Here is a 17,879-nt window from a genome sequence, read left to right as displayed (position 1 = left end):
ATATCCTCTTCAACAAAGCTTTGAAAACTAAAAGAATTGAAATTCTGTGTTTTTTCCTTCACCCAGTGTAGGCAAGAAAAAACTCGTTCTTAGGGCGAAATGAAATTAGAAGATGAAAAAATTGTGTTAGAATTTTTTTTCAGGACATTCCAATATGGATCTTACTTTAATTACTAGATCTCAAAAGTTTTAACACACTGGTTCTTCGACTCGAATCTCATAGTTTTCATACCTTAAATTGGTTTTCAAGGATATACATGTGTTGTGAAGAAACAAAAAAGTGTGTGTGTGTGTGTGTGTGTTTTACCTTGTTTTGCAAAGTTTAAACCAAATTAAGAGTCCAAATTTCTTAAATTTTTTTATGTTGTTTCATTCACTAGGCTTTTTGAGTGAGAAACGTTTTGATTTACTTATCAATTCTTTGACAATTTTTTTGCCATTGTTAACTATGGCAAAGAACTCCGCCTCTATATAACTGTTTAGTTATACACTCTTGGTCCCAAGCCCGGATAAAGGAGGAGGGTTGCGGTACGCCAGTGACAGCCAGTATAAAAACTTAGTCATACCCTATGAATATGAACCAATATGAGAATTTCGTTGGGGCATTCCTTATTGAGCGACGTGTTGTACTCTATAGGCCCGAAGGCAGTGATAAATGGGCAAGGGTTGCTAGGTCGTCGCCCGAAAGTGACTCGTCACACCGGCGTCTGGGTGTGGTGTCAAATAGGCAAGGGTTCCCTCACTTTGTTGGACGGGTGGGGGTAAAGAAGTTAGTCCAAGACCATAAAATTAGGTTACCCACTTGGAACATAGAGTATTTAACTGGTAAGTTCGTAGAGTTAGTAGATGTTATGTGTAGGAGAAAGATTGATATTTTATGTCTACAAGAGACCAAATGGGTAGGTGAGAAGGCAAAAGTGATAGAACCTTTGGGATATAAGATTTGGTATACATGAATAAATAGAAATAGGAATTGAGTAGGGATTGTTATGAGTTGTGAGTTTATAGATAATGTAGTTGAGGTCCGTAGGAAGAGTGATAGGATTTTACTTATTAAATTAGTATTAGGTACAAATATTATTAATATTATTAGTGTTTATGCACCTCAAGTAGGTTTAGATGATTTCATTAAGCGTCAATTTTAAGAAGATTTAGATGAAGTAGTACAAGGGATATCTTATGAAGAAAAGCTTTTCATCGACGGTGACCTTAATGGACATGTAGACATTAGTAGGGATGGATTTGAGAGTATCCATGGAGGTTATGGTATAGGAGAAAGAAACAAAAGTGGAGAAATGATTTTAGATTTTGGTTTGTCCTATGATATGATCTTAGCAAACACTTGGTTTAGAAAGAGGGAGTCTCGCCTAGTAACATATAAAAGTGGGGTTAATACGAGTCAGATAATTTTTTTTCTACTTAGAAAGAGAGATAAGGGTTATTGCATCGATTATAAGGTTATACCGAGAGAAAGTGTAGCTACACAACATAGAGTCTTAATTTTAGATCTTAGAATTAGACAATACTGCAAAAGGGATAGACATAGGATAGATCCTATAATTAAGTGGTGGGCACTGAAAGGAGCTAAACAAAAAATGTTTATAGAGCAGGTAGTTAAGGAAGTTGATTGGTGTCTCGAGTAAGATTCAAAATTAATGTGAAATAAGATAGCGGGTGGCATGAGAAAGGTGGCTAAGGAGGTATTGGGTGAGTCTAAAGGCAGTGCACCGGTAGGTAAGGATACATCATGGTGGAACGAGGATGTCAAATTATCTATTAAGGTTAAAAGAGAGTGTTATAGAAATCTAAGTAAGAGGCATGATAATGAGAATTTGAAGAAGTATATGATAGCAAAGAAGGAAACTAAAAAAGTAGTTCGAAACGCGAGGGATAAGGTATATAAGGAGGTTTATGACAAATTGGATACCAAAGAGGGCGAGAAGAATATTTATAGGCTTGCAAAGATGAGAGATAGGAAATCGATGGATCTGGGTATGGTTAGATGTATCAAAGATGAAACACAAAGGGTTTTACTCAAAGATGAGGAGATTAAGGAGAGATGAAAAAATTATTTTGATAAGCTATTTAATTGAAGTCATGATCAAGATCTTGGAGACTTGTCCATTCCTTTTTATGAGATGAATTGTGACTTCGTGCACAAGATTCAAAACAAAGAAATTGCAGAGGTTTTGAAGAAAACAAAATCAAGAAAGGTAGTTGGCCCAGATGGTATACCTATCGAGGCTTGGAAATGCTTGGGAGAGAAATGTTTAGAATGGTTGACAAATTTTTTTAACAAGATTTGGCGGACAAATAAGATGCCTAATGAGTGGAGGAAGAGTACTTTGGTGCCTCTATATAAGAATAAGGGTGATATACAAGATTGTATAAACTGTCATGGTATAAAACTCATGAGTCATACTATGAAACTTTGGGAGAGGGTGATTGAGTCTAGGTTGAGGAAGATTGTCATGATATCGGAGAATCAATTTGGTTTTATGCCTGGAAGATCAACTATGGAAGCTATACATCTTCTTAGACAACTTATTGAGAGAAATAGAGAGAGGAACAAAGATTTGCTTATGGTTTTTATTGATTTGGAGAAAGCATATGATAGAGTACCTAGGGACGTTCTCTGGTGAACAATGATGAAGAAAGGTATTTCTCTCAAGTACATTAGTATAATTAAGGATATGTATTAAGGAGTAGTAACCAATGTCCACACTTGTGGAAGGGTGACAACCAATTTTCCTATAACGGTTGGGTTACATCAAGGATCTGCTTTAAGCCCTTTCCTATTTGCTATAGTGATGGATAAGCTTACGAGATCAATTCAAGAACATGTGTTGTGTATGTTGTTTGCTGATGATATTGTTTTGATTGATGAGTCTAGAGCTGGGGTTAATGCTAAGTTAGAATTATGGAGACAGACATTGGAAGCAAGAGGTTTTAAGTTAAGTAAGAGTAAGACAAAATATATTGAATGTCGGTTTAGTAAGCAACGAAGTAGTGATGGGAGTGTAGTGAAGCTTGGTGAGCAAGAAATACCAGTGGATGATTGTTTCAAATTTTTGAGATCTATCATTCAAAAGTATGAAGAAATTGATGGAGATGTAAATCATAGGATAAAGGTTGGGTGGATGAAATGAAAAAGTGCAACTGAAGTGTTGTGCGATCGTAGAATACCATTGCGGTTGAAGGAAATGTTTTATAGGATGACTATTAGGCCCGCTTTACTATATGGTACGAAATGTTGGGTTGCCAAGAGACATCATATTTAAAAAATGAGTGTAGCCGAGATGTGTATGCTTAGATGGATGTGTGGAAATACAATAAAAGATAAGATTCGAAATGAGAAGATACGTAAGAAGGTAGGCGTTACACCCATTGAAAATAAGATGAGAGAGAATTGTTTACGGTGGTTTGGACATATTCGGCGAAGGACTAATGATGCTCATGTTAGAAGGATGGCAAAATGAGAAAATATATTAGTTAAAAGAGGTCGGGGTAGGCCTAAGAAGACTTGGATGGAGATGATAGGAAATGATATGAATGCTTTGAACCTCACCGAGGACATGGCATTGGATATAAATAATTGGAGGAGAAGGATTCATGTGGAAGACCCAGAATGATTTTCTTTTTTGGTTCATAACGCCGACCCCAATTGTTTTGGGACGAAGGCGTAGTTGTTGTTGTTGTTGTTAACTATGGCAAAGAATGTGTTAGAGTTTGAAGGTGCTTCATGGACCAGCTTGCCTAGTTGTGAGCCGTGTCACAAGGACTCGTGACACGATACTCGAAATAGGCCGTGAACACGCTAATGACACGTGCAAACATTATTTTTGTAGATTTTTAATAGTTTTCATAATATTTTTTAATAATTGATATGTTTATATGTAAAAATGGGTTAGTGTTAGGCCAGATTCCTAGATATGATGTAGGATATGCCAACCCAGTTCCATCTCCTGATCCAACAAACCCCACCATGTATCTTTTAGATTCGACCCTTGTACGAATGTGATAGTCATAGTATGAGTCTCATTGAATTCTGTCTTAGGAAATGTGCATTCAGATCAACTTGGTTGGATTGTTTCTGGGATTAGGTCTGACCGGATCAGTGTTTTATGTTGAGTCTAGGTTCAGATTTGATCTCATCAGATCCTTTTGTATTACATGGCAGAAGCTTGTTCTTGGCCTTTTTTATGGGACCCAGTATTGTGGCATACTTTTCGAATTTGGATCAAACTGTATCTCTTCATACATTACTAGGAACCATAAGACGACATTCAGCTACGACCGAGGTGGTATCTCATGTGGTAAGCGGGGTGCTGTGCCAAGCTGAAGGCCCAGGTTCGAATCCCTCTGCCACACGGGGCTTAAGAGATATCTGGTAGGGGTCTGCCTAACCCCAGCTTGCCTTTCAAAAAAAAAAAAAGATGACATCCAGCTCCATTGGGTGTTGGATTTAGGCCCAGATCAGCCATGATCCAGTTCATATCTGATCCGTTTGCACACCTAGATCACCATGATCGCCGGCCCTGCTTGTAGGGGTCACGTGAAGTGCACAGCCAAATTAACAAATTCCAATGTTCTGTTAGTGCAGCAGATTCTCACATTCCCCATGATGCTCAGCCGCACCCTTTAAAATATTAGCTAGGCACCAACGCCTTTCTTTCTCAGGATGAATTCTTATTCAGGTGCTCATTTTATTAAACTTGCAGGGAAATAATTAAAAACAAAGTGCTCATTCTCTGTTGATTTTTAATTCACAGTGTCATGACTTTATCTTGATAGTTTTGATATTTTATCTTAACCCACTTAGTCTATCCCCTAATTTGGCCTAGACTGCAAAAAATGAACAAATAATACAAGACAGAGTACAAGGGCTGTTACAATTATTCTTTACATATATATAAGATAATTTAAGAATAATTCTGTGAGATAGGTCGAAGGGGTGTTTGCTCAGATTTTAACAAAAGATTTTGGCTGGGGCCCACCACAAAATATAAAACGGTTTCAATCCATGTGGTTGAACTTAAGGTATGTTTGGTTCGATCACATGAGATTCACTTTCTAATAAACTTTAGAAAGTGAATTTCTTTTGAAATCAAATATAAATTTTTTTTGACATGAAACTTTAAAAGCAAGCTTCATATAAAATGAGTTGGTATGAAAAAAATAAAATTTAATAAAGTGAATCTTATTTGTATATAAGATTTACTTTCTCATGAGGTTTTGAAAGTGAATATCTTTTGAACAATATTTTTTTTACTTTTAAAAAACACAACCTATGGTTCTCTTATATTAGCAAAATACAGCACACGTAAACAACAAAAGAGCGAGGATTATTCAACTTGTTTTTGTGTCCCAGCCCATCAAACTTTGAAAAAAAAAATATCAGCTTTTTGAATTCTAAGTGGTTATGGGATACGGGCACTTTAGATTTGTGTTTGGATTTGAAATCCAAGGTAATCAAACGCATCCCAAATGTCCATATATCCAAAACCCATTGCAAATCATTGAGAGCAAGCACAAAGCCAATTCAAACTGCAATTAGTATCAAAAGCAAGAAGACGGTTTTCAGGCCAACCGTGTTGCCACGATTGGATCAGGACGGACCTCGTACATGGACCCCATTTTTCTTTCTGTCTGTGAAGGCACTTGTTCTTCAACTAGACCTACTTGTTGCAGCACTGAGTCGTAGTTTTTGACTCAAGAAGAAAGGATGGTTTTCTGTGGGAAAAGTTCTATAGATGGATTTGACATTATTAGGTAAGAGATTGTAGGGGGGCTCAGGGTGGTTGGTAGGAGCTATCAGTGCACGTCTTCCTATAGTGAGACGTTGCAGGTTCAAAACCTAGTGGTATGTTGAATAGTAACTGGTGGGTCTGCCTAACCCAGCTTGCCTTTAAAAAAAAAAAGATTCTAGTGTTTTACGTGAGAAGATTTATCGTGGGGCATCTGACGATTTAGTCTTGGCCTTGATTTGAGCTGTGGATGGAGCGTCTGACTTGGGTTGGTTTTGCTGTCAAGAATCTTAGCACAAAGTTTAGAATCAAATATCACGTATCAGCATCACTGTTTGTGCCATCAAATTCTTTGGACAATGGATGCCATATGCGTGCAAGAGACGAAGCAATAGCATTCCTCCGCCAATGTAACGAGAGCAAGACATTTTGTTCCAAATTAACAAATAAAATGTTCAACTTATGTTTTGACTATCAAAGGGCGTGTTTGAAAACCTCAGCCACGCCTTTGGATGTCGGATCTAACAAAGAAGAATACTCGATGGAAAATTCTACGCATATGTTGCTGTCCTAAATTTAGAGTTCACGCCTAATACATTGTTTCATAATCCAAATGCTACCTCATTTGGTCAAGGAGCTTTCCAAGTCACGTAAGACCCAAGAAGGTGATGTGGTTTATGATGTAGTTTATTCTTAAAATGAAAAGTCAATGAACACATGTCCACACCAGAAGAAATGATAAGGTAAGTGAGGCCCATAAGAAAGGTTCAAACTTGAAAACAAGAAAAGGAAAGTGAGAGGTGCCCTTTACTTTTCATAAAATATTAGGGGTGTCGTTTTCCTCCTTCCTACTTTTCAAAAGACATGCCAGGGTCAAAAAAAGGTATTATTTTTTAACTTAAATATTCTTTTTGGTAATGAAGTCAAGGTAATTAGGATTTGGTTAGGGAGAAACTTCCGTCAATCCAACTTACCTCTATATAGTCTAGTTCTGACTGTCAATTACAATTTCATTTTGGCAGTTAGAGAATGTATGAGTTAAATGAGTTAAATTTAGTTTTTAGATTATAGTTGAACCCAAAACTAGGCAAACACTAAAATAGATGTTCGGCGTCTCCTTTTTGAAGTTATACAAGAATTAAAATTCAGTGTCTCTTTCTATCCCCCCCCAACTCTCTTTTCCCCCATCGACTTAGACCTCTTTATTTCTTTCTTTCTCTCTCTCCCCTATCTCTCTCATCTCTCTTTTCTCTTTCACTTCTCTTTGGTTCACGTGAGGACCAGATCCTCATGATGGTCGGTCACCCCTTCTTGAAGAGCCCAAGTTTTTTGGTGCCCCAAACCATGCAGTCTTGGATTTCCCAGCAACCCAATCAGTGTTGCTGCGTTGTAAATCAAGCATCAACACTACATAATGTGGGAGGCTTCTCCCTAACCTGCTATAGACCCACAAGTGTTTTCTAGACTTTTATCTTAACGTTAGCCTAAACTTTTCTTATTTTTCGAGATCGAAAACCCAAAGCCGCATCCTACCGTTAGATCAATATACCCAATTGAACCGTTCTGATAACCCTACACTACCAACAACCTTTATCACAATCCAATACCTATCTCAGACCTCTTCACACGTTTCTAGACTTTCCTAGACCCCTAGACCAAGTTCTACAAGTTATGAACTTAAACCCTTACCTGAACACCTAGCCCAAACCGCACCTACTTGGATAGCTATTTTGACTAGTCCCTCTGATCCCCATTGTTTGGGGCCACGAGAAACCTTCAACCACTTTCCCACCATGTCAGCAAGGGTTCTGACCCTAAGGCACATAATCCATAAGCTCTAAAGCCTAAGTCCAATAGGTTGGATCTGCTTGAGTCTATCAGACTCTGATTGGCATACTTGTCCGTTGCAAGTTTGGATCTTTCAATCAAACCAGTTTCAACTTTGGTTTGATCAACACCAACCCCAAAAATATGCAGGGTACAACAACTTGGTATTAGAGCAAACATAATCAGATGGAGGGATCTCAGCTTTCCCATTTTAATAAGATTGAGAAAGTTCACCAGCATGTCAAACAAGCTTGGTCGATCGTCAAGCAAACCCAAGCCGAACTTTTTTGGCAATAACAAGTGAGCGTAGAACAAAACAACCTTCTAGATCACATCGAGAGAGTTCTAACAACCCTGGATGATTGCATGAAAGCTCTTAACATGCCAAGATACATTGTTGATCGAACCTTCAATGGTGGTTGAACAAAGGATCTGAACGACTCAATCCTCAGGGAGTCGCCGCATGAATATGCGTACAAGGTATGGATAAAAAATTTCATTTTGATATTTTTTTTATTTTTTGGTGAGAACATGAATGAGTGGATGTTCAAACTTAAGTACTTCTTGACCTTCTATAATATACCATAAGAGGCACGAGTTGTTGAAGTAGTCGTCTGCCTAGAGGGTGGCACCCTTCATTGGTACGAGTGGTTAAATATCGTACATGGGAATCCCTCATGGGCTAATTTCATAGAGCGTATCAAGGAGAGATTCATGTCCATGATGCTTGTAAACCCTCATGTGGAGCTAAAAAATCACAAGCAATGAGACAACTTAGACGAGTACCAAACGAATTTCAAAAATCTATGAAGGCTTTTTCCCTTAGTGGACGAAGAGACCTTGTTCAGGCCTAAGCTCTTTTAGCGACCCAAACCATGCAGTCTTGGATTTCCCAGTGACCTGATGGGTGTTGCTGCAATGCAGATCAAGTGTCAGCACTTCAGTACATGGGAGGCTTCTCCCTAACCTACTACATACTCTTAAGTGTTCCCAAGACTCATATTTCAACCTTAGCATAACATTTTTCTATTTGTCAAGGTCGAAAACCTAAAACCTCATCCTACGGTTAGGTCAACCTACCCGATTGAACTATTCTGGTAACCCTAACTTTACCACAATCATCACCTGTTCCATACTTCTTCATACATCCCTAGACCTTCATAGACCCACTAGACTAGGTCCTACAAGTTCTGGATTTAGACCCTTATCTGAGCAACTCACTGAGCCCAAACCGCACCTACCCGGCTATTTGTTTTGCCTAGTCCCATTGTTCCTCATCATTCACAACCACGAGGATCCTTCGACCACTTACCCACCTTGTTAGTAAGTGTTCTGACCCTATGACATGTAACCCATAGGCCTCAAGGTCTAAGTCCAACAGGTTCGATCTACTTGAGTCCGTCGGACTCTGTTTCACATATCCGTCCACCACAAGTTCAAATCTTCCAATCAATCCCCCTTTTAGTTCCAACTTCGATTTGATCAACATGAAACCCAAAAATTTGGAAGGTACAACAACACCTCACCTATCCACCATGAGTTGAGAGCATTTGTTTATATAAATTTTAATATACATCAATAAGATCTAGACGTTTTCAAGTCCTTCTATAATACAAACCAGAAAAAATAAAACTGTTACAAGAATAAGATTACATTTTATAAAGATAGAGATTAAGAGAAATCAACATCTTCCATTTTGTCTTTATTAAAATCAGGTATAAAGAATCTTAACTCTTCTTTCCTGCTTAGACTTAGGTAAGATGTGATCTCTAATACCCTCTAAACTCCTCTTGAGACTTAGGTGAGATGTAATCTCCTTCCTCTATGTATGATGCTCTTTCCTTAATAATGCCCCTGCAAGCTCATCATGGGTGAGCACACGTTGATCTTGTCATGAATCTTTATGAATCTAGCTGTAGAAAGGGGCTTTGTGAGTCCATTGACCACTTGATATTTTGAAGAAATAATTGCACATGATGTCCTTTGCTGACTCTATCTTTGAAAAAATGAAAATCTATTTCAATGTGTTTTGTATGAGCATGAAAAAAAGATTAGTTGAAAGATATAGTGCACCAATATTATCACACCGAAGTGTGAGAAGTTCCTTTTGAGTAATGCCAAGCTCTTTTAAGAACAAAGATAACAAAAAAAGATCAGACACAACACAAGCTAATGACTCATTTTCAACTTCGATACATGGGTATTGAATAGTGTGAAAATCAATGAACTTAACTTTTTTTTATGATAAAGGAACCTTCATCAGGAATCGGGTCACTTAATGAGCATGCCTTCCTGCAAGGTAAAACTTTGGGTTGAGGACACAACCAGCCAACCTTACGTGCCCAACTATGATAAAGCAATAACATCCCTGATGCTATATGCCATGTTGACACAAGAGCCTGCTGACCACATGGGTAACCACCATGGTGGTTGTAAAAATATTTGGTCTATCAAACAACCACACGACAAGCAAGAAACACTACAATTTTTAGGTGGTTCGATCCATGAGGATCTGCATCCATGATGAAAAGCCTCTACTCTCTCTTTCTCTACGATTAACAAGAGAGACTATAGATATTTATATTAAGTGGGATGATTCATTACATCTTTGAGTGGGAGACCTTTCCTAATATTGTTTTGGTCAATCCCAACATTTTTTAGGAATCCTCTCAACAATAGAAGTTTTCTCAACATTGAAAACTCTCTTTACATTGAAAATAGTTCTAGTTTTATCTTTAAAAACCTCCTCTTCATTATGAAACCTCCGAGACGTGGATAATAAACTTCCTTGGCTTGCAAGACTTCTTGAGTCTTTTGGACTCTACATGGCATTGAGAGCTAAGCCACCATCAACAGAATCAGTCTCTGAACCAAATCTTTTAACAACCACCTTCAAGCTAAACGTCCTATAAGTAACATTAAGCTTGAACTAAAAATTATCAAACCAAGTAATTGGGCAACAACTTGGTCAAGATGTCTGCAATTTGATCCTTAGAAAATAAATGCTTCACCCATAAAACCATTTGGCAGCCTTCTCTCACGCAAAATGAACATCTATCTCAATGTGTTTTCTTCTTCCATGAAAAGTGGAATTAGCAACACTGTTGCATCAAATTGTTGGAGTAGAATTCGGGCAAGCTCTTGCAAAAGATACTGAAACTTGTAAACACCCCAAAATTTTTAAGTTCATTTTGGACATTCCTTTTCACAGCTGCCAAATCCCTGCATGGCAACATAGAGTCTCACCCCTAAGTTTACCTCAGTCCAGAGGTCAATTTGTTCCGTTTTGATAATAAAATTATTATTTTACCCCTGAGTTACCCTTAGCCCTTTAGGCAAATCTCCAAGCTCACTCTAAGTTCAAAAGAGTTAGAATGTCAGTCATTTCCAGCTTCACTGAGCTCACGAATGAGCTGTGTTAGTTCATTTCAACTAAATTTAGTTCATTTCAGGCTAAATAAGCTCATTTTTAGCTTAAATTTTAGTCAAACTGTCCTTGAGTCAGCCAAATCCAGTAGATCCTATCTTCAGGAGTCTAATATGAGTTCATCAAGAGTTTAAATGGTCTAGTTCTAGTTCAAAGTCACTTTTCACACACTCGGACCTTTGTTTTAGCTCATTTCAGCTCAATTCAGTCCAAATTGAGCTAACCCCAACTGGTTAAGCTAGTGTCTTAGCTATGTATTTAGTTCATCTAAGTATAACTGGCTTCTGATTCAGTTCATTCTAAACCTGTCCAGTTCAAATTAGTTCAAACCAGTCTAGTACTGTATTTCTACCCCTGCAGGGTGAAAACCAAAAAAAAAATAAAAAATTAGAACATCATTTTAAATAATTTTTATATTGGGACAAGTCCTAAATTCGGACTCAAATCAATTTCTTCATCTGATATTTTATTAATATCTGAGATCCAATCCATTTCAATTCGGGTAGTGGATCCAATGCTAGATCTGGTGTCCAATTTTCATTCTGGACTTGGATTTTTCATCTGATTCATTTTATAATCCATATCTAGGGTCCATATTATCCTTTCAACCTGGAATATCTCATGGGATATCCGGGATCCAATTAATCATTTCAGATCCATTTCAGTCTGGATCCACCTTCTGATCCTTTCAGAAGGTTAATTAAATCAATTTATGAACTCATATTCATCTAACATCTGAGATCCAATTTCAGTTCTTGGGTTCTAATCTAGACCCAAGATCCAATTTTATTCTCTGAGCTAGATCCAAGATCCAAATCCAAAATCCCAATTTTCATCATGAATTTGGGTTTTTCATTTTTAATTTTCAACAATCCATATTCAGGATTTGATTGCCATTTTGAACCAATTTCCTTCAATCGAGATCCAGATCCAATCTTTTTCAAAACGTCGGATGCAGATCCTTTTTCAAAATTCAATTTTCATTCTAATTTCAAAATCAAATACATCATTTTTGTAAAAGTCTTTCAAAAAATACCCTGGATCCAATTCATAATTCAATCTCAATTTTGAAATATCAAAATAAATCCAGATCCAAATTCAAAATCCAATTTTTATTCAAAATCAATTTTTGGATTTCAAATTCAAAATCCAATTTTTATCTTAATTTCAAAAATAGTCTTTGAATTTCAAATCCAAATTCAATATTTTTGCATAAATTCTCAAAATTCATTCTTGATCCAGTTTTAACTCAATTTGAATTTTGAAAATCAAAATTGGATCTTAAATCCAATTGAAATTCATTATTTTCAAAATTGTCCTTTTTATTTCTCATCTTTTATTTCACTTGTATTTTTAAACCTTTCATCTTAATTTAAAAAAAAAAAAGAAAAAAAAATACATTTCAAAGAGGGGGCGTCACTTGGCCTTTTCATCTCAAAATCGATTTTATTTCAAAATCCCCCTTTCTCTTTGTTAAAAACTTGGGTTTTTAACCCACTTTTAAAAACCTCTTTTATCCTTAAAAACCCACATGGGCACCACTTGCAAAAGTGGTTCCATGTGTCATATTTTTGCCAAAATACCCCTTTTACCCATTTGAAAATTTTCAAAAAGACCCACATGGGCACCCACTTGCAAAAGGAGTGCCACATGTCCATTTTTTTGCAAATTACCAACTTTGCCCGTTTGAGAAAAAAGAAAATACTCACACAGGGTTGGTGCCAACTTGGGGGAGATATTTTCTAATATTTTGATGCCCAAAATGCCCTCAAGTTGGTCTATAAATAAGACCTGTTGGGGGTCTCTTTTCCATAACTTGAGAAATTTAATAAATTGAGAGAATCCTCAAAAAAAAGAATTCTATCTTTCTCCTCCTCTCTCCTTGGAGTTGGCGCCAGTCTTGGAGCATTCTCCTCTCCTTCTTCCTTCTTTGGTGCAAGGTAATCCTCTTCTTCTTCTTTGTTTGATTTAATTCATACTTTATAATTTTTATTTTTATCAAAAGCCATTAGAATTATGGAATTTGATCTTCTATAGATCAAATTCCTTTTCAATTAGCTAAATCAATTCTAATTTATGCCTCAATGCTTTCAATTTCATTTTTAGATGTTTTAATTCTGTTTTTGTATCATTTTCATCATCATCCATAATCTAAAATGATAGATCTCATTCTTGATCATTAGATCAATTCATTAATGAGGTTCTATTTCATTCAATCATATTTAGATGATATTTTCTATTCTGATCCGTTTTTGTTTTTATCAATTCACATATAATTAGGTATCATTTTAATATGATTTTTTACTGCATCTTTATTCATGTGTTTTAGGGTTCTTTACCAAAAATCAAATCATTCTGAGTTGGTTTAGTCTACCAAAAAAATTAGAATTTTGACCTTGTCATTCTGGGCTGCCCGAATTTTCCCTAAAACTAGATCAACTTGCTGGAGTGATTTCTCCCTAACCAGAAATGATCTTTCCAATTTGTAAAAAGTGATGTCTTCAGAATTGAATCTAGTTTATCCATGCCAATTTTTATGGTATTTTCATGCCTGAGTTTGGTCAGAAACCATGACCCTGTTATAATGTGTCACTTTAATAGTCTAGTTTTTAATCCATTTTGTCAGAGTCATATCTCCCCAATGGGAGATCATTTTTGAGATCTTTAAAATGAATTTTTTTCATATGAATGTCTAGTTAATCTCTACAAATTTCCATTAATTTAAATGGTAGATTTTAATTTCTTTTTTATTTTAATTCAGAGTTCTATCTGTTTGCAATCACAGGTGTTGCTCAAACCTAGGATCGACTTGTTGCATTCATATCTCTCCAATGGGAGATTATTTTTCAAATATGTAAAAAGGCGTTTCTTCCTTAGAATGTTTAGTTTATGCATGCCAATTTTCATAAATTTTTATTACATTTTTATTGGGCATTTAGATAAAAAACCAAAACCCTATTGATTTTCTTTGACAGACTTTTCTCGGGTTTTTACCCAACTTGTTTGGATTAGATCTCCCCAATGAGAGATCATTTTCTAAATTTGTAAATTGGATCTGTCTCGTTTGTATGTCTAGTTTATCTCTGCAAATGTTCAGTTATTGTTATAGAATTTTCATGATTGATTTTGATAAAAAATCAAAACTTTGTCATTTTGCCTCATTAAGCATTACTTAAATTTTATCCCAACGTGTTTAGATTAGTTATCTCTAATGAAAACTCATTTTCAGAATCTGTAAATAGGGTTTTCTTTTATTTTGTGTCTAGTTTATCCATCTTAAATTTTATAAATTTTTATGCTCATTTGATATTCCAATTATATTAAAAACCGGGACTGGTAGTTTTGTAACAGGACCATTTTCTGAGATGAAACAATAACTTCTCAAAGTCACCATTTCTAAACCAGGATTGATTTTTTATTTATATAAATTAGAGTTATTTTTTTGTTGAATTGAGTAACTTATCCCACAAATTTGGGAGAAATTGAGATGGTTTAGTAACTAAAACACTAAAATTATAGAAACTTGTCTGCTAAAATCCAATTCCTTGTTTTTAAAATTAATTTTCTAATGTTTTAGTCATATCTCAAGTTTTAAAAATGATTTTTAAGTTTGATAAAATATAAATATTTTTATGATGTGTTCTAAACCCATGGATTCATTTTTAGATCAATTTGAGTTGTTTTAGGCCTTCATTCACCCAAAATACTCTGATAGGGTCTGCTTGTTTATCATGATTTTACAAATTCCTATTTTAATTGGATAGAGAGCCCTAATTTGGATATTTCTTTAAACTTTTCTTATATTTTCAGTTCTAAAGTGTTCCTAAAGTTGTTAGGAGTCTCCACATCAATTTTTATAATTTTTTATGGTAATTTGATACTTCATTCATTATATTTTTCAAAACCGGTTTTATAAAAATCATTATTCTTATTAAAATGAAGTTAAATTGGGCATTTTAACATTTTTAAATTTAATTTCAAACATAATTCATGTATTTCATGAATTAAAAATATCTTTTATCAACTTATAATGCCTTAATTTCATTTTAAACAAATTTCGGAGTTTATTTGCCTTTTATTTCAATCATTTTCAATATATTTTCATAAAAACCTCAATTTTAAAGTTAAATTCATTTTAAATTCAAATTTTAAAATAAAATTACATGTTTCAAACCCCAATCTAGAAAATTTGAAATGCCAAAATATATTTTCAAAATACTTTTGCAAAAATCATGCATCATATGCAAATTTTTTATTTATTTATTTTTTTTGTGACATAAAAGGCTAATTTGGATATTTTCTTTAATTTTTCAATAATTGAAGAAAATCCATAAATGCCTACATTTGTTTCTAACATGTTGACTAATTTTGCAAGAATTTTTATTTTTATTTCTCTTTAAATTATTAGAATTAATTCAAGGGTTGTAATAATTTCATTAATGAGAATTTTACTTTATGCTTAGTATAGAATGAATGAGCATATAGTTTAATTTTAATTTCATATTAACTTGTTATATTTTTCTATTTTTTTAATACACTATAAAAACATGAATGTGCACTATTTTAATAAAAGATAAATAAAATTAAGTAAAGTTCATATTTATGGCCATAGTCAAAATACAAATAATACTTAGAATTATTATTCTTTATTAAATAAAAATTTAACCTATACTCTTAGGTCATTTTAAAAAATCAAATTGTTTTTTGTTTTTTTATTATAATTTAAATAAAGATTAATTCAAACTATATTTGTGGCCATAGTCATGAATATATGAAAATTAATCTTGTTTTAATTCTATAAAGGCATAAAATTTATTTTCTTTCTTTATTAAAATTCAAATAAAGATTAATTCAAAGTATATTTGTGGCCATAGTCATGAATATATGAAAATTTAATCTTGTTTTAATTCTATAAAAGTATAAAATTCTCTTTAAAACTCAAATAATTTTCAAAAAAATAGCATATTCATCATTTAAGATAGAATTGCATCATTATTTTCCATTTTTTAAATTATTCAAGTTATCTTTAAAATTTTCAAGTGATTTTCGAAACAAATTTCATTTTAAAACTCAAAGTCATTTTTTATTTTATTCTCTAATTCAAAATTAATTTTTAATTTCATTTTCTAATTCAAGATCATTTGTTAATTCAAAATATTTTTGAAATCATTTTCAAATTCCAAGTATTTTCAAATATTTTCCAGGTTACTTTTCAAAACATTTTTCAAAAAAAGTAAATTTCAATTCTTAAACCTTTTAAATTCTATTTCAATTTCAAATATTAATTTTAATTTTCGATTTTTTTCAAGTTCCAAATTTTGATTTTTATTTTTCATTTCAATTTCAAATATCAATTTTAACTTTCCATTTTCAAATTTCAAATTTTAATTTTGAATTTCAAATTTTAATTTTGAATTTCAAATTTTAATTTTGAATTTCAAATTTCAAATTTTAATTTTGAATTTCATATTAATTCTCAATTTTAATTTGAATGCCAAATTTTGAAATAATTTTGAATTTTAAATTCTAAATACCAATTTCATTCTTCAATTTCGATTTTTAATTAATTTTCAAATTCAATTACATTTTCAATTTCAATTTTTAAATTCAAAGTTCAATTTCTGATTCTAACTCTGATTTTTAATTTCAATTTAAATTCCAATTTTAAAATAGATTTTAATTTTCAATTTCAATCCTGATTTTAAATCAATTCCAAATTCCAAATCTTAATTTTAAATTCCAACTTTCTTTTGCTCAATTCTATTCTCAATTTCAACTTTTAAATTTCATCTTCAAACTTCAATCCTTAGATTTCAATCTCGAAATTCAATTCCCAAACTCTGGTTTCAAATTCAATTTCCAATTTCGATTTTAATTCAAAATTTCAATTTCAAACTCTGATTTCCATTTCAGAATCAAATTCAATTTTCAAACTCCAATTTCAAACTTCAATTTCAAGTACAAACTTCAAATTTTTAATTCAAACTCAAATTCATTTCAGCTCCAAGTTCAAAAATCAGATTCAATTTCACATACGATCTCAAATTCAATTTTCAATTTCAAAATCATTTCCTAAAGGATATTTTCAAATCCATTTCAAAATCACTTAAAAAATCCAAATTTTTGAAACATTTCTAAAAGCATACATATTTTCAAATTCAAAATCATAGCACAAGCGTAATTCTATGTGCATTTCTATGACTTAGAATAATTTTTTAGACAAATTTAGATAAAGAAAAGGCATAAATTTGATCCTTGGTTCAATTACCTCTGGTAAAGGCGCTAGGAACGGTTGAACCTCGTACCGACAAGCGATCCCTGTCTCCCCATTTTCCTGCATTTTCTAAAAATGGAGGCGAGTTATTTTTCAAAATCTTTTCAAAAGGTCAAGTGGACTTTGCGAGAGTTTTTTTTTTCTTAAAAAGAAAGAATTTTTTTTTGCAACGATCACAAAACCACAGGGCTTCTGTGATTGCCTTGGCAACTGCTTTATACTCTGCTTCTATGTTAGATCAAGAAACTACAAGTTGCTTCTTAGAACTCTATGAAATCAAGTTCGGTGTAAAGTAAACTATATATCAAGAAGTAGATGTCCGATCATATGGATTTCCTACCTAATCAACATTATAGTAAACTGACATTAACTTGGACTCTGAAGACTTCAACAACATACCATACTGAATATTATGTTTTAAATATCATAGGATATGCTTCACGATAGCCCAATATTCTATAGTAGGTTGACGCATAAATTGGCAAAAACGATTTATCGAAAAAGCCAAATCTAGACGGGTCATTGTGACATTGGAGAGCCCCAACAATGCTTCTATAAAGAGTAGGATTCTCAAATTCAGGGGCACCAGAACGAGAGAGCTTGG

Source organism: Nuphar pumila, chromosome 17 (genome assembly GCF_984573655.1).
Source record: "Nuphar pumila chromosome 17, dmNupPumi1.hap1.1, whole genome shotgun sequence".
In the NCBI taxonomy this organism is placed as follows: Eukaryota; Viridiplantae; Streptophyta; class Magnoliopsida; order Nymphaeales; family Nymphaeaceae; genus Nuphar; species Nuphar pumila.
The sequence above is the reverse complement of the archived record's forward strand: the minus strand, read 5'-3'. Positions refer to the sequence as shown.